Here is a 23,205-nt window from a genome sequence, read left to right as displayed (position 1 = left end):
CTCGGATGTATCCACAACAGAGCAGACGCTGAACAAGGGCTTACAGGAAGCTGCATCTGTTCCCAATCAGGGTGCTCTGGCCCATCTCCACTCCCTTCCCTCTCACCGCTCTTCTAAGAATGCTATCAGTCATAAATTACCACAGACAGCCTCTCACTCTGCAACCGGAGGCCTGTGTGAGCCACTTGTGGAAGGCCTCTTGCAAGGCCTTTTCTGAAGTGAAGTAGAATACATCCAGTGAGTTCAGACACACCACATTTCCACAAATAACATCATTAAATAGACACAGCAGAATCTAATAAAGCAGTTCATTGAGATATATGGTTTTATTATTATTTATTTTTAGAAAAGAAGAGAAGGTGTATACGATGCAAAGTCTCATACAGTATGCTATTGTTGGTTGCCTCCTAACACCAGCCCTGTCTTGTGACTCAGTGATGGAGATGATGGACAGCAGGGATGTGCTGGAGACTGATCACAGACACACAATACACCACAGTAAACTTGAGGACAGATGATGCTGGGCTAGCCTGTTCCAAAAGCAAGCCAACACATGGTAGAAAGCAAGGAAACCAATGGACCTCTCTCTGTGGGGAAGGCATGGGTGTGAACCCACAAGCATTCCCCCGTCCCACACACCCACCACACCCTACTTCATCAGACCACAGCAATACACAAAATGGAATGGTCCTTTGGTGTTTCTCAGCAGGGATATTCAGGTTCCCAGTGTCTTGTTTCTGATTTTCTTTTCATATTTGAGTCCCGAATTCTTAAAGCAGTGTAGGGGCTTAGCATCTTGAATTTTTCAGGATCCGGTTCTGCCTGATGGTAATTTGCTAAAAGGAACAAAGAGAAAATATTGCTAAGATGGACTGCAAAACCTGCTTTTAAAACCCTGAAGCATTAAGAATTAGCTGAAGGCATCCCTTCAAATTCACACAAAAACACAGCATCACACTGCCTCACTTAACTGTGCAAAAATTCTAGCAACTTCTGATATGTAAACCCAAATCTCTTTTCATCAAAGTATCTCTACAATAATGCTGGTGTTTGAGTTCAAAAAGATAGTAAACCAAATTACTGAACACAGTTCTTTGGTTGGTTGGTTAGTTTTAGGGTGTTTTTCTTCATTTTTAAAAAATTATTTATTTCATGTATGTGAGTACACTGTAGCTGTCTTCAAACACACCAGAAGAGGGCATCAGATCCCATTACAGATGATTGTGAGCCACCACGTGGTTGCTGGGAATTGAACTCAGGACCTCTGGAAGAGCAGTCAGTGCTCTTAACCGCTGAGTCATCTCTCCAGCCCCTTTAGTCTTCATTTTTTGAGGCAGCATTTCATTCTATAGGTCAGGCTGACCTAAAACTCACTGTGTAGTCTAAGGCTGGCCCTGAGTTTACATTAATTTTCTTACTTTGATGTACAGTTTTGAACCACCATGCAAGATCTGAACATACTTCTAAATGGCCCCTGCCTCAAAGAGAACTCTCAGGGCAAAATAGAATACATTTTGAAGTAAGTGAAGAGAAAAATACAACATATCAAAATTGTAATGTTCACCATTTACTAGGAGAAAATTCATAGCATTTGGTATTTATACAAGAGGGAAACTGTCAAATCCATAATCTGAATTTCTACTTTAAGAAAATAACACAAGGCAGAATAACCCTCAAAAAAAATCTAAACAAAAAAAATCAAAGAGAATGTATGTGTATATATATAATGTATTTTTGTAAGTATGTACATATGTATATTTGAATATTATAAAACAGTAGGTTTCTATATGGATTTTTAAGCAACCTTAGTGTTATTTATCTCTCCCGAGTCCACTTCCCTGTCATACTTTCCCATGTGAGTGTTAGGTGTGAGATAGTTTCCCTCAAATCAGGGGTGTCTCAGAAACCCCAAAACAATACAATACAAAACAATACAAGTCATTATTTTTGGCTGCCTACCAGAACTTGAGCATATGCTCTCCTTGATGAAGACAGCACACAGTTTGGTCACAGTGCACGGAGAAATCAAGTTAGTTCTGACTAGCAAAGCTTCCTCTAATGGCTAGCTTTCATAGTCCTGAATGGAAATTATGCAGGTTGCTGGGGGTTAAAAAAAAAAAAAAGTCACCAGTAGTGTTATCCAGATGTGAACCCTTACCTGTGATCTACAAAAGCCACAAGGGCGGCAAAGTATGCCCATGTTTGCAATAATGGCATGAATATAATGGTAATAACCGACCACTCTGTTTAGTTTTAAGGCCTGCTCCTTAAGAAGAAACACATACCTGGTACTATGAATCCATCCAACGGGCCATAGTTGGAGAACTTATAATCCCCAGGAGTAACCATTATTTTGCTAAACGGACATAGTATCAAGCTGTTCTCTAAACTCATATCTCTCTACCCATAGATGAGGATAGCTCACAGATCTTATGAGAATATTTTCCTTTTGCAATGACTGACAGTTGGTGCAGAAACATACAACTGGTTGAAGCATAGAGTGTCCAGGGAGTACTCACCTTAGGAACATCTATCATACCCTCTCCCCACAATGGTCCCCAAGAGGACCACTGTGGAAGACTGTAAGAGTCAGGTTCAGGAAGACCAGAGTGAAACGTGTCTTCTGAACATGTCAGGACCACTGAACTCATGAAATCGTGTGGTTTCTTATATATGATCAAGCCAATGATTATTCCAGCAAGAGAAAGAAGAGGCTTGTGAGACCCACCCATACCAGAGGAGCTATAGAGAGTTGGTTGCTTCTGGAGGAGGCCAAGTCCAAGGGTATGGCCCTTAGGGTTAGACATACTTCAGTGGATGGTCCAAACTCATGAGTATATAGGCAGCAAAAACTAGACTCAGTGTGTGTGTGTGTGTGTGTGTGTGTGTGTGTGTGTGTGTGTGTAGAGAGAAAGAGAGAGAGAGAGACAGAGACAGAGAGACAGAGAGAAACAGAGACAGAGAGAGAGCGCTAGACAGAGATGCATGGATGGATAGACAGACAGACAGACAGACAGACAGACAGACAGACAGACAGACCGAACAAACTAAAAGTTGGGAGGGAATTATGGAGGCAATTCTGGGAGGCATTTGGGGGAGGAGTTTAGGTTGATATTATACTAAAAAATCTGATGGCAAAGTGTCTTAGTCAGGGTTATTATGCTGTGATAAAACACCATGACCAAAAGCAAGTTGCAGAGGAAAGAATTGATTTGGCTTACATTTCCACATCAGAGTCCATCATTAGGATGTCAGGACAGGAACTCAAGCAGGGAAGGAGGCAGGAGTGGATGCAGAGGCCATGAGGAAGTGCTGTTTACTAGCTTACTCTCTGGTTTGCTCAACCTGCTTTCTAACAGAGCCCAGAACCACCAGCCCAGGGTGGGGGTTCCCCTGGTGCTTCCCACATCAATCATGAACTAAGAAAATGCCCCAAAGCCTCTCAGGCAGCTTGATCTTACGGAGACATTTTCTCAACAGAGATTGCCATCTCTCAAACGACCCTGGACCACTGTTTCTCAATCATGATTTTCACGACCATCAGAAAACACTTATTTCTAATGGTCTTAGAAACTGAGACACTTCTCAGTAGCAGAATTATAGTTATGAAGTAGCAATGAATTGTAGAAAGTCACTTTATGGTTGGGGGTCACCATGACATGAGGAACTGTGTTAAGGGTGGCAACCTTAGGAAGGTTGAGAACCAATGCTCTAGGCAGGGTTGACATAAGACGAAAAGGCATAAATGGTGGAGACAGCACAATAAGCCGGAAGTATATACAAGGCGTCAAGAACTGAGATGTCACGTCGAGGGGTTAGAACTGCACGTGAACTAAACAATAATGTTTACTTGGGTTAATCCTCATCGATATAAGGACTAAAAATATCGATATCATGGATGCTGGAGTGGTGGGGCGGGAGAGTGTGTGGGGTGGGGGAGCACTTTCATACAGACAAAGGGGAGGGGGGAGGGGGGTGTGGGGGGCTGGTGCAGGTAACCAGGAAGTGGGATATCATTTGAGATGTAAACAAATGGACTGATTAATAAAAATAAATAAATAAATTTTAAAAAGAAAAGAAAGAAAGAAATTGTCTTAAGGGCTGGAGAGATGGCTCAGTGGTTAAGAACACTGGCTGCTCTTCCAGAAGTCGTGAGTTCAATTCCCAGCAACCACATGGTGGCTCACAACCATCTGTAATGGGATCCGATGCCCTCTTCTGGTGTACATGAAGACAGTGACCGTTACTCACATACATAAATAAATCTTTTAAAAAAAGAAAAAAAAAGTAGCAGTATCAGTGCAGACCCTAAGACATTAAAAAAAATAATAAACAAGAAAGAGGCAGGCGCATGCCCGTGACACCAGCACTTGGGAGGCCAAGGCAGGAGAAGCATGTGTTACTCTGTGTGAAAGAAATTAAGCTAAATATAAATACAATTAAATCTATATATCACAATATCATGCTCACACAGACTTATGGGATAAATTCTTTGAAAAACAGATATAAACCCTTTTAAGGGAATAGGAGTCAGGGAGCTGGGGACCTAACGCAAGGACAAGGAAGGAACAAACTGGGCACCTGTCTATGGGATAATTTTAATACCACTCAAGTTGTCTTTTAGTATAAAATGTCCAAGTGAGCTGTAAATAATAAGACAATAATGTGAATCACATGAGAAAAAGTTTTAATTATAACGGCACTCTCAGTCCTGAACTAGTTGTGACGGCTCGTGTCTATAACCCCAGCAAGCGAAGTGAGAGAAAGCAATTCAGGGGGATTTTCATATGCATTTCTGGAGGCCAGCCCTGGCTGCGTGTGTGCATGTGCTCGTACGTGTGCGATGTTTCCCTCTGTGATTCCGAGAGTACAATAAAACCCAGCTGACAAACTACCAAGCTTCCCGATGAGAGGATTTTTCATCTAAAAGTGGAAGTAAATTCCGAAGCTTAATAGGGCACTTCCTATTTCCCACATCTAATGCTACCTGATGGAGTTTACTCAGATCACAATAGCAACACCACTCTGTGAGTGTGCTTTCTGATAACGCCAGTGCCACCATTAGCAGATGCCCTGAGGAGTTAAGTTTGGTATGGAGGCCCCTCCATGCATATAAGAAAAGCAAGCTAGAAACACAGCTAGTCCATGATCTTTGATTTTGTTTGGAAACATGTCAGAAACTGATGTCTCCTTCCCAGGCCCCATACATACTCTGAGACCCCTGCTTCCAGTCCTGCACTCCTTCTGAAGAAGCATCCGAAGGTACGGCGGGTGAAAGCACACACTGCCATTCTCAGGACCCCACTCTTTCCAGGTGTTAGTCAAAGAGAACACATTTGTTTTTGAATTATACTGAGGTGACAACCCAAACACAAGGACCTGAGTCTCTGAAAGGCTCTTTCTTCAGCTGCAACTCCCATCAATGACACCATGGAGTTTTCCCACCCTGACCTTCTGAGAAGTCCATCCATCCTCCTGGCACACACTAACTGCACTTCTGATCTTTCAACTTGAGTTTCAGGACTCTGCTTGAACAAATTTTCCTTTCCTTTCTAGATTAACTTTAAGTACTCTATAATATTTTAAATTCTTGGGGATAATTTTATGATTCAAATGTATGACATACAAATGGAAAATATAAAGTTTACTCTGGAAGAATCAATGGCTTGAACATTTATTCACAACACTCTTTCCAGTGAAATGAAGCAGTTGATGCTGTGTACCGAGCAAGTATCCTGAGCTCTCGAAATGAGATGAAAAAGACGCAGAGTGAGTGATCATCTTGGGAAACCATTGCAAAGGAGTCAGGTCAGTAACAGCTGCCTCAGGATGAAGCTGGTGTGGTGGGGGTGGGGTGGGTTGTTTTGTTTGTCTGTTTTCCTTCTCTGAGCAATTTCTGAAATGTGCCAAGTGAAAAATTTTGGAATAAAATTTTATTTCAAAATAGATTTTAAAAGAGAAAAGTTATTTGTGAATTCCCTACTAAATTTGTGATTCCCTACTAAAAGAAACAGAACAAGAAGGAATCTTAGAGGTTTTAGACTAAAAGTTCTGCAAGCTTTTAGGTATGCATCAAGGCAGAAAGACCTCATACAGCACCTGTCTTAAAAGGCCAGAAGCTAAGCATTCCTTCAGAATCAACCTTGTTATGATGGGTGTTCCAATGGGCCTAACTATGTGTCAGCATTAATACCAGGAGTGGCAAGTTCTCAACAAACCACAGAGCCTCTGACAAGCAACAGACACTGTTCTGGCTGAAAACTACTGTCCCCCTCATGGGATTGGCCAATGGGTGCTGCTCTCTGTTTCTAATTGGTTTGTAATAATTTCCACCTCATTTTCTCCATAACTATAGAAAAACTTAGGGATTGGTTGCTGGCCATCACCTAGGATTATCTATAGATGATGAGGTCATATGTTAGAAAGGTGTAACACCACCACAGCTGACAGCCTTTTGGACTACCAGCTTCCTCCAGATGCACAAGTGGCTCTCTATTGCCTCAAATACCAAGGAGTGAGGAACCTCTTCAATGAGGCCAATGCAGGACCTGAAGCTAGGAATCCTTCAACAGCCTGTTCACACAGATGTGATGGTTCGGAACTGTCCTTCTAGTACTTGTGAGGCTGAAGGTGGAAGACTGGCCTAGGTTTGGGTCCAGTCTGGGCTACATAGTAAGTTTCAGGATAGCCTAGACTAAAGCATAATACTGTCAATAATGATGATGGTGATGGTGATATGGACGTTGATGGTGATGATGATGATGATAAATGAAACCATACCACTATTTGTTGACTTTTAACTGATCAGTTTCTAGCTTCAGGTCATTTATAGAACTACAAGACACGGCAGCTCTCTGCCCCCAGACCCGGTGAGAGAGAGACCCAACCGCCTGGTCAGGTGGGCACTCCTGAGGCTGCAGAGCGGAAGAGACCACCAACACTGCTCACCCCTGCCCACATCCCTGGCCCAAGAGGAAACTGTATAAGGCCTCTGGGCTCCCGTGGGGGAGGGCCCAGGAGCGGCAGGACCCCTGCCTGAGACACCACCGGAACCTGAAAGAAACAGACCGGATAAACAGTTCTCTGCACCCAAATCCCGTGGGAGGGAGAGCTAAACCTTCAGAGAGGCAGACAAGCCTGGGAAACCAGAAGAGACTGCTCCCTGCACACACATCTCGGACGCCAGAGGAAAAAGCCAAAGACCATCTGGAACCCTGGTGCACTGAAGCTCCCGGAAGGGGCGGCACAGGTCTTCCTGGTTGCTGCCGCTGCAGAGAGCCCGTGGGCAGCACCCCACGAGCGAACTTGAGCCTCAGGACCACAGGTAAGACCAAATTTTCTGCTGCAAGAAAGCTGCCTGGTGAACTCAAGACACAGGCCCACAGGAACAACTGAAGACCTGTAGAGAGGAAAAACTACACGCCCGAAAGCAGAACACTGTCCCCATAACTGACTGAAAGAGAGGAAAACAGGTCTACAGCACTCCTGACACACAGGCTTATAGGACAGTCTAGCCACTGTCAGAAACAGCAGAACAAAGTAACACTAGAGATAATCTGATGGCGAGAGGCAAGCGCAGGAACCCAAGCAACAGAAACCAAGACTACATGGCACCATCGGAGCCTAATTCTCCCATCAAAACAAACATGGAATATCCAAACACACCAGAAAAGCAAGATCTAGTTTCAAAATCATTTTTGATCATGATGCTGGAGGACTTCAAGAAAGACATGAAGAACTCCCTTAGAGAACAAGTAGAAGCCTACAGAGAGGAATCGCAAAAATGGCTGAAAGAATCGCAAAAATCCCTGAAAGAATTCCAGGAAAACATAAATAAACAAGTAGAAGCCCATAGAGAGGAGACACAAAAATCCCTGAAAGAATTCCAGGAAAACACAATCAAACAGTTGAAGGAATTAAAAATGGAAATAGAAGCAATCAAGAAAGAACAAATGGAAACAACCCTGGATATAGAAAACCAAAAGAAGAGACAAGGAGCTGTAGATACAAGCTTCACCAACAGAATACAAGAGATGGAAGAGAGAATCTCAGGAGCAGAACATTCCATAGAAATCATTGACTCAACTGTCAAAGATAATGTAAAGCGGAAAAAACTACTGGTCCAAAACATACAGGAAATCCAGGACTCAATGAGAAGATCAAACCTAAGGATAATAGGTATAGAAGAGAGTGAAGACTCCCAGCTCAAAGGACCAGTAAATATCTTCAACAAAATCATAGAAGAAAACTTCCCTAACCTAAAAAAAGAGATACCCATAGACATACAAGAAGTCTACAGAACTCCAAATAGATTGGACCAGAAAAGAAACACCTCCCGTCACATAATTGTCAAAACACCAAACGCACAAAATAAAGAAAGAATATTAAAAGCAGTAAGGGAAAAAGGTCAAGTAACATATAAAGGCAGACCTATCAGAATCACACCAGACTTCTCGCCAGAAACTATGAAGGCCAGAAGATCCTGGACTGATGTCATACAGACCCTAAGAGAACACAAATGCCAGCCCAGGTTACTGTATCCAGCAAAACTCTCAATTAACATTGATGGAGAAACCAAGATATTCCATGACAAAACCAAATTTACACAATATCTTTCTACAAATCCAGCACTACAAAGAATAATAAATGGTAAAGCCCAACATAAGGAGGCAAGCTATACCCTAGAAGAAGCAAGAAACTAATCGTCTTGGCAACAAAACAAAGAGAATGAAAGCACACAAACATAACCTCACATCCAAATATGAATATAAAGGGAAACAATAATCACTATTCCTTAATATCTCTCAATATCAATGGCCTCAACTCCCCAATAAAAAGACATAGATTAACAAACTGGATACGGAACGAGGACCCTGCATTCTGCTGCCTACAGGAAACACACCTCAGAGACAAAGACAGACACTACCTCAGAGTGAAAGGCTGGAAAACAACTTTCCAAGCAAATGGTCAGAAGAAGCAAGCTGGAGTAGCCATTCTAATATCAAATAAAATCAATTTCCAACTAAAAGTCATCAAAAAAGATAAGGAAGGACACTTCATATTCATCAAAGGAAAAATCCACCAAGATGAACTCTCAGTCCTAAATATCTATGCCCCAAATACAAGGGCACCTACATACGTAAAAGAAACCTTACTAAAGCTCAAAACACACATTGCACCTCACACAATAATAGTGGGAGACTTCAACACCCCACTCTCATCAATGGACAGATCATGGAAACAGAAATTAAACAGTGATGTCGACAGACTAAGAGAAGTCATGAGCCAAATGGACTTAACAGATATTTATAGAACATTCTATCCTAAAGCAAAAGGATATACCTTCTTCTCAGCTCCTCATGGTACTTTCTCCAAAATTGACCATATAATTGGTCAAAAAAAGGGCCTCAACAGGTACAGAAAGATAGAAATAATCCCATGCGTGCTATCGGACCACCACGGCCTAAAACTGGTCTTCAATAACAATAAGGGAAGAATGCCCACATATACGTGGAAACTGAACAATGCTCTACTCAATGATAACCTGGTCAAGGAAGAAATAAAGAAAGAAATTAAAAACTTTTTAGAATTTAATGAAAATGAAGGTACAACATACCCAAACTTATGGGACACAATGAAAGCTGTGCTAAGAGGAAAACTCATAGCGTTGAGTGCCTGCAGAAAGAAACAGGAAAGAGCATTTGTCAGCAGCTTGACAGCACACCTAAAAGCTCTAGAACAAAAAGAAGCAAATACACCCAGGAGGAGTAGAAGGCAGGAAATAATCAAACTCAGAGCTGAAATCAACCAAGTAGAAACAAAAAGGGCCATAGAAAGAATCAACAGAACCAAAAGTTGGTTCTTTGAGAAAATCAACAAGATAGATAAACCCTTAGCCAGACTAACGAGAGGACACAGAGAGTGTGTCCAAATTAACAAAATCAGAAATGAAAAGGGAGACATAACTACAGATTCGGAGGAAATTCAAAAAATCATCAGATCGTACTATAAAAACCTATATTCAACAAAATTTGAAAATCTTCAGGAAATGGACAATTTCCTAGACAGATACCAGGTATCGAAGTTAAATCAGGAACAGATAAACCAGTTAAACAACCCCATAACTCCTAAGGAAATAGAAGCAGTCATTAACGGTCTCCCAACCAAAAAGAGCCCAGGTCCAGACGGGTTTAGCGCAGAATTCTATCAAACCTTCATAGAAGACCTCATACCAATATTATCCAAACTATTCCACAAAATTGAAACAGATGGAGCACTACCGAATTCCTTCTACGAAGCCACAATTACTCTTATACCTAAACCACACAAAGACACAACAAAGAAAGAGAACTTCAGACCAATTTCCCTTATGAATATCGACGCAAAAATACTCAACAAAATTCTGGCAAACCGAATCCAAGAGCACATCAAAACAATCATCCACCATGATCAAGTAGGCTTCATCCCAGGCATGCAGGGATGGTTTAATATACGGAAAACCATCAACGTGATCCATTATATAAACAAACTGAAAGAACAGAACCACATGATCATTTCATTAGATGCTGAGAAAGCATTTGACAAAATTCAACACCCCTTCATGATAAAAGTCCTGGAAAGAATAGGAATTCAAGGCCCATACCTAAACATAGTAAAAGCCATATACAGCAAACCAGTTGCTAACATTAAACTAAATGGAGAGAAACTTGAAGCAATCCCACTAAAATCAGGGACTAGACAAGGCTGCCCACTCTCTCCCTACTTATTCAATATAGTTCTTGAAGTTCTAGCCAGAGCAATCAGACAACAAAAGGAGATCAAGGGGATAAAGATCGGAAAAGAAGAGGTCAAAATATCACTATTTGCAGATGACATGATAGTATATTTAAGTGATCCCAAAAGTTCCACCAGAGAACTACTAAAGCTGATAAACAACTTCAGCAAAGTGGCTGGGTATAAAATTAACTCAAATAAATCAGTTGCCTTCCTCTATACAAAAGAGAAACAAGCCGAGAAAGAAATTAGGGAAACGACACCCTTCATAATAGACCCAAATAATATAAAGTACCTCGGTGTGACTTTAACAAAGCAAGTAAAAGATCTGTACAATAAGAACTTCAAGACACTGAGGAAAGAAATTGAAGAAGACCTCAGAAGATGGAAAGATCTCCCATGCTCATGGATTGGCAGGATTAATATAGTAAAAATGGCCATTTTACCAAAAGCAATCTACAGATTCAATGCAATCCCCATCAAAATACCAATCCAATTCTTCAAAGAGTTAGACAGAACAATTTGCAAATTCATCTGGAATAACAAAAAACCCAGGATAGCTAAAGCTATCCTCAACAATAAAAGGACTTCAGGGGGAATCACTATCCCTGAACTCAAGCAGTATTACAGAGCAATAGTGATAAAAACTGCATGGTATTGGTACAGAGACAGACAGATAGACCAATGGAATAGAATTGAAGACCCAGAAATGAACCCACACACCTATGGTCACTTGATTTTTGACAAAGGAGCCAAAACCATCCAATGGAAAAAGGATAGCATTTTCAGCAAATGGTGCTGGTTCAACTGGAGGGCAACATGTAGAAGAATGCAGATCGATCCATGCTTATCACCCTGTACAAAGCTTAAGTCCAAGTGGATCAAGGACCTCCACATCAAACCAGACACACTCAAACTAATAGAAGAAAAACTAGGGAAGCATCTGGAACACATAGGCACTGGAAAAAATTTCCTGAACAAAACACCAATGGCTTATGCTCTAAGATCAAGAATCCATAAATGGGATCTCATAAAACTGCAAAGCTTCTGTAAGGCAAAGGACACTGTGGTTAGGACAAAATGGCAACCAACAGATTGGGAAAAGATCTTTACCAATCCTACAACAGATAGAGGCCTTATATCCAAAATATACAAGGAAATCAAGAAGTTAGACCGCAGGGAAACAAATAACCCTATTAAAAAATGGGGTTCAGAGCTAAACAAAGAATTCACAGCTGAGGAATGCCGAATGGCTGAGAAACACCTAAAGAAATGTTTAACATCTTTAGTCATAAGGGAAATGCAAATCAAAACAACCCTGAGATTTCACCTCACACCAGTGAGAATGGCTAAGATCAAAAACTCAGGTGACAGCAGATGCTGGCGAGGATGTGGAGAAAGAGGAACACTCCTCCATTGTTGGTGGGATTGCAGACTGGTACAACCATTCTGGAAATCAGTCTGGAGGTTCCTCAGAAAATTGGACATTGAACTGCCTGAGGATCCAGCTATACCTCTCTTGGGCATATACCCAAAAGATGCCTCAACATATAAAAGAGACACGTGCTCCACTATGTTCATCGCAGCCTTATTTATAATAGCCAGAAACTGGAAAGAACCCAGATGCTCTTCAACAGAGGAATGGATACAGAAAATGTGGTACATCTACACAATGGAATATTACTCAGCTATCAAAAACAACGAGTTTATGAAATTCATAGGCAAATGGTTGGAACTGGAAAATATCATCCTGAGTGAGCTAACCCAATCACAGAAAGACATACATGGTATGCACTCATTGATAAGTGGCTATTAGCCCAAATGCTTGAATTACCCTAGATCCCTAGAACAAACGAAACTCAAGACGGATGATCAAAATGTGAAGGCTTCACTCCTTCTTTAAATGAGGAAAAAGAATACCCTTGGTAGGGAAGGGAGAGGCAAAGATTAAAACAGAGACTGAAGGAACACCCATTCAGAGCTGCCCCACATGTGGCCCATACATATACAGCCACCCAATTAGACAAGATGGATGAAGCAAAGAAGTGCAGACCGACAGGAGCCGGATGTAGATCGCTCCTGAGAGACACAGCCAGAATACAGCAAATACAGAGGCGAATGCCAGCAGCAAACCACTGAACTGAGAATAGGTCCCCTATTGAAGGAATCAGAGAAAGAACTGGAAGAGCTTGAAGGGGCTCGAGACCCCAAAAGTACAACAATGCCAAGCAACCAGAGCTTCCAGGGACTAAGCCACTACCTAAAGACTATACATGGACTGACCCTGGACTCTGACCCCATAGGTAGCAATGAATATCCTAGTAAGAGCACCAGTGGAAGGGGAAGCCCTGGGTCCTGCTAAGATTGAACCCCCAGTGAACTAGTCTATGGGGGGAGGGCGGCAATGGGGGGAGGGTTGGGAGGGGAACACCCATAAGGAAGGGGAGGGGGGAGGGGAATGTTTGCCCGGAAACCGGGAAAGGGAATAACACTCGAAATGTATATAAGAAATACTCAAGTTAATAATAAAAAAAAAAAGAACTACGACACAAGTTCTAGACTCAGAACATTCTGACTTATACTAAGGGGTTCTCCGACTCACTGTTCAAAGCAAAACAAAACCAAAAGCAAGCTTTGATTCACTAATTTCATGTCACAGCTGGGAATCCAACTGGCATTCATTTACCTAGAAGAGCAGAACTTTTCTGAGCAAAGAACTTACGACTCTCTAGAAAAGTCAACATTATTGGTGAATTTCTGACCCGTTAGCACTCTTAAAGATTCCAGTGAATGCCTCCAATGAGCCTCCAAGGGGACTTGGGTCTTTACCAGCTAGACCCACAAAGCAAGATCTGTCTTAAAGAGCAGAAATTTGACAAGAATGGCGGTGCTGTGCTATAATCCCAGCCCTTTGGAGATACCTAGGGAACTCAAGCCCAGCCTGGGTTACTTAAAGAGTTCAAGGACAGCCTGCCCTACATAGTAAGATCCTGTTCCAAAAACCTTGGGGCAGGACTCAATGCCTAACATCTAGGTAAGATGGTAGACACAAACACACACACACACACACACACACACACACACACACGCACGCACGCACACACACACACACACACACACACACACACGCACACACACACACATCTATTACCTAAAGTCTGATTTAGAAATATTTCTTTTCTTTTTTTTTTTTTTTTGGTTCTTTTTTTTTCGGAGCTGGGGACCGAACCCAGGGCCTTGCGCTTCCTAGGTAAGCGCTCTACCACTGAGCTAAATCCCCAGCCCTATTTCTTGTCTTTTAAGCATTATATTGTCTATTAAAAGAAAATAACAGAAAAGATCACACACAAAAAAGCTGAGGATATCACTGGGGTGACTCACCAATGTGAAGGGTGTGTGTGTGTGTGTGTGTGTGTGTGTGTGTGTGTGTGTGTGTGTGTGTGTGAGAGAGAGAGATCTCCTAAAATAAAATATTCTAGTAAGAAAAAAATTTTTTCCTTCTTAATAGCTTATACTTTTCCTCATTCTCCACAAGACTGGGATCCATCTTGAAAGCATTAAGAACACCTACAGGATTAAAGTCATCCTCCAAAGTGAGCATGAGGGTAAACTGAGTCAAGTCCATCAAGGATAACAGGTAGTTCTCAAATCCATCTTTCTGTATACCAAACACAACTTTAATCATATGGTGAACTCCTCTGCCAATTTCAGACTCATGTAGAATGTTTCAAAGAGATTTAAAAATAGTATTGATTCCCTTTGGTGGTGCTGTGTTAGTTTGAGGCTGCGTTCTTTGAGCAAGCCAATAGCTATTTCGACATTATCACCTGCTGCTCTCTCCAGGAACCAAGTGAGCATCTCTATGCATAAAATTTCATGTGCCACATCTTGCTTATTAATAAGATATGTATCAAAATTTGAAGTACTCAGACAAATTCATTTGTCATTTCTTTAATCTTCTTTCTGAAAATTAAAAATTAGTCTCATAAGGATTTATTTGCCAATTTGTGGGAGTTTTGAGTTGGTAACTGCCACTAAAGTTGCATAAACATGGGTGACAAGTCAAGAAGCAGTTTTTGCTTATAAAACAGATGTGAACAACAGTTCCCCTCCTCTAAGTGTTTCCGTGAGAAGCTCTTGGGTAATAATACATCCTAGAGATGCTGATTTTGGTGGTGGTCTCAGCAATGTATGCTTCCTTAGGGCTTCTCTGCTCATCCTGAGCAGAGGTAATGCTGAGCTGATGTTACCTATAATCCATTCCTGCATCGTCCTGAGCTTTGAGGGAAGAAGATCCAGTCCCAGGATGAGTAAGGAGACAGTCCAGTTTATCTTTCCTCCTTTCTAGTAGGCTCATCATCAGCGGATCTGTTACTGCTGGTTGGTTCTGGGCTTCTTCCAGGAAATAGGGACTCCCAGGACCTCTTCTGATCCAGATCTCTTTCTCCTTCTTCATGTTTTCCTTGGCAATTCCATGTTGTCATCATAAAACATCTTCTTGCTTTCCTAATAGTTTATGTATTTATTCACTATACAGCTTGATCACAGCCCTCCCCTTCACCCCACCCTCACACACGCACCCATTCCCCACCCTCTTTTCCTCAGAGAAGGAGAGGCCCCACCATGGGTACCAACCAACTCTGGTACATAAAAGTCACAGCAAAACTAGGTGTACTCTCTCCCACTGAGGCCAGACAAAGCAGCCTAGCTAGGGGAAAGGGATCCAAAGGCAGGCATTTAAGAAAGCACAGAGAAGGAGAGGAGTTTTTTCCTTCTGGGACATCAGTGGAGCAGAAAGGCTGGCTGGATACTTTCCCTGCCTTTCTGAGTTAGCAGACTTTCACTGCCATGTCTAGCTCCTAAATTTTCCTTTGGTAAATCCAATGTTTGAGATTTTGTTTTAAAAACAATACTCCATCTCTCACCATATACAAAAAATCAGTTCAAAACGAACCAAAGACTTAAATGTGAGTCTTGAAACTATAAAATTGTAAGGAGAAAACACTCAAGGACATCATAAGTAAACAATTGTAAATGATTGCAAAACCATAGTCAATGAGAGCAAAAACCGACAAATGGGATTACATCAAACTATAAGCTCTCTCTATAGAGGAAAGCATTCAAGAGAATAAAGAAACAACCTAGACAATAGGGGGAAATATTTGTAAACTGTAAGAAAAATGATTTTTAGAATATATAAGAAATTCAAACAAACCAATCTAAAAAACAATGTGATTTTTAAATGAGCAAACGACCTGAATAGACATTTCCCAGAAGACATCCAAATAGCCAGTAAACATATTAAAAAACCTCACACAATGAGATATCAGTTTATCTCAGTTAGAATGACTGCTGTAAAGCACAGGTAATGCTAGTAAGGATGTAGAGAATTAGAAAATCGGACATACTTTTGATGGGGATGTAAATTAGAATAGCCATATGGAAAACAGTATGAAAGTTTCTCAAAACCTAGAAATAAAATCACCCTATGATACAGCCACCCCACTACCCAGGACTTACCTGCAAGTGCTATGATCGCACTCTAAAGGAACGGCTGCATTACCTGTTAATTAACTCACTATTCACAATCGCCAAGAAACGAAATCAACCTCGGTGACTATCGACAGATAAATAGGTTTTTAAAGTGTGTTTTACATACGGAGTGGAATATTATATACCCATTCAATAAAGAATGGAATACTTTCATTTCCAACAGCATGGATGGAAGCAACAGACATTATGTAAGAGAAATAGGTCTTATATAAAAAGGCAAATGGTGCTTGTTTTTACTTATATGGGAAGACAAAGTTGATCTCAGAGAGGTAGAGAACAGATTTAAGGTGACTAGAACCCAGGAGGGGTGTTGGGGAGAGGAAGCAAAGGGATGGTGTTAGAACCAGCCCACCCCCAGAGAGCCAGTATGAAGAGCCTCATAGTCTGGCCCTACCCTCCTCACATCTGCAGCAAAGAGCTAACGGCCACCGAGTTCTCACAAGAGCTGAAGCTCACACTATCAGGAATCCAGAGACAGCTGTCAGTGGTCATGTAACAGAGACTATATATTAACTTAGCCTGCTTCCTTGTACTGCAGGACCACTCCTCCCTCAGAAACCTTTATGTGTAGATATGACACTGTGTCTGAGGAACCGCGCTTCTTATTTCAGACCCTTACCTGCAACGTTAAATCTCTGGCCTGAAGTCTAGAGCTCCCTTTCCCTTGCCTGCCCCTAAACTAACAGTTGGTAGGTGAGCACAGGGGACGGGTGGATGAGAACCACCTACTACTACTGCTTAGGTAGGTACTGTAGGTAAGGATGCCTACAACTGACAGCACAGAATGCTTCCTGAGAGCTGGTGCAGAAGACTTGGAATGTTCTAAACAGCAATGTGTCTTTGATGACGACATGCCAGCATATCTGACACATGTATACATGTCTGAAAGGCTGCATTACACACTAAAAACACGTACAACCATTATATGCCCTTTAAAACTGAAAATACATTAGAAAAAAGTTTTAAAGGAGAGAAATAAAACATTTAAATACTGAAAACATAAAAAGTACAAGTTAGAATTCCAGACCAGTAAAATTACCCTTCAAAAGCAAAAGAGAAAACTAAGGATTTCCTCAAATATGTGCTTCAAGGAATATGGAAAGCAATTCTTCAAAGAGAAGGAACATGAAATAGTTCAGAAAGCTGTGTTCACAGCATGAAAGGAAAAACTATAATCAGAGAAATGAAGGCAAACAATCTTTTTTAACCTTAATTTATCTTTAAAATAACCACTCAGAATTTATCTTTAAAATAACCACTCAGGAAACAATAAAAAAAAAAAGCACCAGTGTGATCGCACCATGTGGCAGGTGGGGGTGACAGCAGCAACCCCACAGGACAGAGCCATAAGGTACAGTACTGCGTGGGTTACTTAGTGGGGTGCTGTTTAAAAGTAGAATTAGAGATGTTTAAAATGCATACTATAAACTCTAGAGCAAACATACACACGTGCATGTATGTATGTGTACACTCACACACACCCTCACACACGCTCACACGCACACACTCACACACACTCACAAACACACTCACAAACACACACTCGCACACTCATATTCACACACACTCACACACGCGCACTCGCACTCACACACCCACACACACATACTCACACATTCACACACACACTCACACACACACATTCACACACATGCACTCACACACCCACACACACACTCACACACGCACTCACACACCCACACACACTCACACACATATTCACACACACTCACACACACACACATTCACACACACTCACACACATTCACACTCACATGCACACACACTCACATGCACACACACACTCACATACACACTCACACTCACATACACTCACACTCACATACACTCACACACACTCACACACACTCACACTCACATACACACACACTCACACTCTCTCTCTCTCTCTCTCTCTCTCTCTCTCTCTCTCTCTCTCTCTCTCTCTCTACTTGACTCAGCTCACTCGGAAGAACACTCCTCCAAAATAGCAGCATCTTACTATTCCAGCAAAGGTCAAGTTGGCAAAGCAAACAGATGGCGGTTTCCAAAACACTTCCCGTGTTTGCTTTTTAGTGTGTTGACATTTGAGAAGGAAATGTGGGTGCTGGTCGGAGCTTTTCTCACACCCAATTTACAGCAGCTAAGAAATAATCAAGTGACAGGTGACACAGAAGCAAAGGTCTGCCAGCCCAAGCTGCCCAACACCACAGGGCTCTTCACTGCTGAGCCATATCCCTAGCTCCTACACAATTTTTTTGAAACCTTAAAATACATATTTAAAATGTGGGTGTCTCTCAGTGAAAGCACACGTGATACCAGGAAAGAGAACCAGCCTGGTACCAACCAGGAGTCAGCCTCACCGAAAATCCTCCCAGCCTGAGGAGCGAGGTGAGGAACCTGAAGAAATAGGACCGGACACAGACCACTGTTAATTTTAGCATTTTCATGTCTGCTTGATGAAATAGAACAGAACATTTGCAATGTGACAGAGACCCGCCCCGCCCTGTGACATCCTCCCAACCACAAAGGGTTTTAATCGTTTTCAAAGAAAAATAGAGCCGCTAGTGTGAGCTTCTCATTCTATTCTCTTTGCCTTTTCTTTTTCCCTCTCAAGCCTGAGAAATTCAAAGCAACTCCCCTGGCTGCACAGGCTCCCCAAGGCTCCTTCTCCTTTTAAAGAAAAGAGAGAGAGAACTGCAGCCCCTGTCTGTCCCATGCAGCAAACCACAGGCAAGGTCACAGTCTGCCATTCTTCCTTCAGCTCTCACAAATATCTAAATATCTGAGGGTGATTTTGTGGCCTGTTGCGATGACAAACTTCTTCAAAGAGACAACACAAAACTAAACGTGTTATTGTAGTAGCTCCCGTCCTTTAGTATGGCCTCCTTCAAAGTCTTCAAATCCAGAAGCATGGCTAAATTCTCAGAGGCGGTACGTCAGTCCCAGCCCCCTCACTGGTCCTTGGCTAAATGGTGATTCAGAGACCTTCTGCACAGGCTGGGAGGGACGCTCTCTGCCAGGCTCTGTTGCAGCTGCCTCGGATCTGGATTACACCTGGAAGCCAAGATCTCCCCAAACAATATGGCCACTGCCATTGGCCTTGGTTAACTTCCAGAATTTGAAAGGAAGATCCTATTGCTAAAGACACCACACTTTGCACACAAACCCGAAGGAATAGAGCTGGAAATGAACTGGAAGCCTCCTCCCTGCGGAATTCTCACAGCATTGTAAGATGCTATGTACACTGCCAGGGAAAAAAAGCCATCAGTAGTCCTACCTTACTATACAGCCTGGGAAGATCATCAGTGACTGGACAGGCAGGTGTCCATGGTGGTACAGTAGTGTCATTTTATCTTGGCTATAGCCAGCAGCTGTCTAGTTGGACTTAAGCGCAGAACTCATCCATGGTACTTTAAATCTATCCATGGCTGGAGAGATCATAAACCCTAGAAAAGAACCTACTTTGCTAAACCAATATAATTCCTAACTATATTCTAAATATTCTTATACCCACAGACAAGTGTGGCTCGCACTCCTCATCAAAGAAGCTTCCTCTTGCAATAGACGGAGACTACGACAGAGATTCACAGCTGATCGAAATCCAGAGGAGTGAGTGACTGTGCAGTGTCCAGCCCCAACTCTATGGCAACCTTTATTCCTAAAACTCAGGGAAAATCATAGAAGAGGGGGAGGGCGATTCCACTGTTCCCACCCCTAGATGAAGAGCTTCGGGGGCCAGTGCTGCTGAAAGGAGAATCATCTTCCTCCAGGGAACATAAGGTATCCAGTCTCACATGCTTAGCCCTGGACTGTACATGCAGGAAACACTAAATGGATTCAGTGACTCCTGCATGTACACACATGGAGCAATGATAATTAAAGATGAGACCGTGAGTTTGGGATGGGGGAGGAATGCTGCAGCTGGAGATAGGAAAGGACAGTAGAGTTGATGCAAACATCCGTGCTCATAAAGTTTTCCAAAAAGTATTTTTTAGAAAGAATCATTTTGAGGCCAAATCCAAAGCAAATAAAAGCCATCAAATGGTTCTGATTTGTGCTGATTTAAAAATTAACTTTTTAAAAATCCTTCAATAAGTAAAGCAAAGGTTTTCAGATATATCCGTTAAAGCAAAACTTAAGACATTACATCTGTAAAATTTGCTGATGGGTCATTAATATAGTGCAGAGTCATCAGCTAGCTGGAATTATAATTGTTCAAGATGTTTGAAAACACAAAGCATATTCTAACATGTGCACAGCATGTGCATACATCTGTGCGCACAGGTGTGTGCATACACGGTTGTGGGCACAGCATTTATAGTTAGGCAGATAAGCTGGCTTTAGTCCTTCAAGATGACTATTTATACTCTTATCCCTCTCCCTTCGTTTTTGTCAAGGAGTTTAAAATTTTAATTTATATTAAATTATAGCTGAAGGAAAAGGCTACTCTCCAGGAAAAGGCTACTGTTTATAGTCTAATGACAATCAAGAGAAAAGACAAAGCATCTACAAGAGTCCAAAGAATAAAGACCTGAAATCTGGGTGGCCACCCTCAGTCCTAGGATCCACGGCTGGTGGTCCAGGCTAGTGTTCACTTCTGAACCAAGTTAAGAGTTTCCCCAGCACAGCAGCTGAGGTTGGGCCTTCTGACCTTCTCAGTGGGTGGGCAGAGGAGCCAGCCCATCTCCCATTGCTTCCCCCTGTGGAAGCCTAAAAGCATTATCTAGGGACACTGGAGTTTAGATCAGTGTTTCCTCTCTGCACAGACTGCCACATGCATTCTGACACCATAACTTCCACCTACCTACATTCTGCAACAGTTGCAGGAAGTGGATCTAATTATTTTAAGAGAAGAAACTCCAAGGAGGCAGAAGTCACATAAAGACTTAAGAAGCAACCAGCACAATAAGAGGAAGACCTGGATGGGCCCCTGAGTTAGTACCTATTTCTCAGTAGCCAGACAGACCTGATGCCTAATCATGCCTTCTTTCTGGTCCATTTGTTTGAGATTATAAAACTATTACATTTCTCCCTTCTGTATCCTCCCTATAAACCTTCCATATATCTGTCCCCTTCCTCCTTTAGATTTTTTCACTAATTGTTATTATATTCATATTCATACACATATATACATACATATTTCCAAATATAACCTCTTCAGTCATAAGATGTTATCTGTTTGTGTATTTTCAGGGCTGAGTGTTTTGGCCCTGGATAACCCATAGTGTGCTCTTCCCTGGGAAAGACCATCTCTCCCAGTCCAGGCTTTCCTCACTTGCCTATAAGTTCTCTGTGTAGGGCTGCAGTCTTGGGGACTTCTTCTCAGCCCCTGCCATCCAGTTTGACATGGCCATTGGTGTTGTCCCTGTCCAGCTCAGGTTTGAACAGTCATGTTGGTGAGAAGTTATGGGTGTAGCTTCTAATGCTACTAGGAGATACCATCCCACTCATTCTCTTGCTCTCAAAATCTTTCTACCCCTTCTTCCACAATTTTTCCTGAGCCTTAGGTATGGAAGAGTTTCGTAGATGTCATCATTAGGACTGGGCCCCACAACTCTGCATTTTGATTGGTTGTGGTTTTCTATAATGGTCTCTGTTACAAGAGAAGCTTCCTTGGTGAGGAGTGAAGACTGCACATCTGTAGCTGTAAGGACAAATGCTTATAGATTTTCGTTAGGGATTATGCTGGTTTAGTAAATTAAAGGTTTGGATTCTTCTCCAATAACCATGATTTCATTAGCACTGAGTAGCTGACTAGGTATCTGATCCAGGCACGGTCTCCCTCTTGTGGAGTGCATCGTAAGCCTAACCATGTCTTCCTTCTTGCTGGCCTCTCTATCCGAGCATGAGCTTGGTTGTCCTCTGGCTTCCTCTCCATTCTGTTGGCTCCTGCTCTTTCCATTGTCAACCCAACACTCTGAAGGCTATTTCGCCCTCAGCCAGGCAGAGGCCTCCCCTCCATCATCCATTTTCATCCCTGCCCTCTGTGCCTTGTCTGCGTATGTCACAATTCCCCCTCTAAACAGATAATCAGGAGCATCAGCAGTATTTGTATGACAAAACTGACTACTGGAGGGAAAACATCAAGCTTTAGAAGGACATTTAGAATGTATATTTTATATTTTATATGAGTCATATAAAATGTTATCACATACTCATGAATACTTAACATGAATTAGAAACAAATATCACATTTTGTATACAACTAACCCATATCATGTATTTCAGTTCATGAATAAAAAGCAGTGGCTTTAAGCCTGAGCATCACAATGAGAAACTGGTCAGGTGGTGGCTGTGACCAATGGGGCCCAATGTGATGTGACCTTTCTCTACTCACTCCCTCATACACTCATGTGTAAGCTAAGTCAACCGAGACCAGTTACTATAGCTCCATCATCTTCCCGTAAGTATACTGGAAGAAAGCATAATGCTATAGGACACTATAAGAGAAGTTAAAAGCAGGATGATTCCTTCACAGCCCCCAAACTATCAGTGAGTCGGTTGCCCAGCCTTTCCTGGGCTCTTTATTCATTCCTTTATCTGCTGGGAGTAGGTATTATGGCACCCAACTATTACTAATATTTCTCAATATATGTACACGAACATCCTCAAAGCCATAGACACCTTATAGACTGCCCTTATAGAAGGGAAGAGAAGGCCTTGCCAGTCACAACTCCTCTTGAAGTTTGGTATCTCCAAAATGACCCTGTCTTCAGACTTAGTTAATCAGTTTACCAGTTCAAAAATGCATGCCTAAGACCTCTCCGCAGTCCTAGGTCCACCGCCATAAGACTGTCCACAAAAATAGCTATTGTCACCAGTGGAAGGGGAAGCCCTGGGTCCTGCTAAGACTGAACCCCCAGTGAACTAGACTAT

General features: G+C 42.0%; 1 protein-coding gene across 1 annotated transcript in view; it reads right to left on the bottom strand.

Annotated features, from left to right (window-relative positions):
- Positions 1-307: 307 nt before the first annotated feature.
- The window catches only part of Dtd1 (D-aminoacyl-tRNA deacylase 1), a 162,768-nt gene continuing 139,870 nt past the window's right edge, over positions 308-23,205 (bottom strand). Inside the window, exon 6 of the mRNA NM_001398981.1 lies at positions 308-836. The gene's annotated coding sequence lies outside the window, so the exon portion shown is untranslated. The remainder of the gene's footprint in view (positions 837-23,205) is intronic.

Source organism: Rattus norvegicus, chromosome 3, assembly GCF_036323735.1.
Source record: "Rattus norvegicus strain BN/NHsdMcwi chromosome 3, GRCr8, whole genome shotgun sequence".
NCBI lineage: Eukaryota > Metazoa > Chordata > Mammalia > Rodentia > Muridae > Rattus > Rattus norvegicus.
This window is presented reverse-complemented; position numbering and strand designations above follow the sequence as displayed.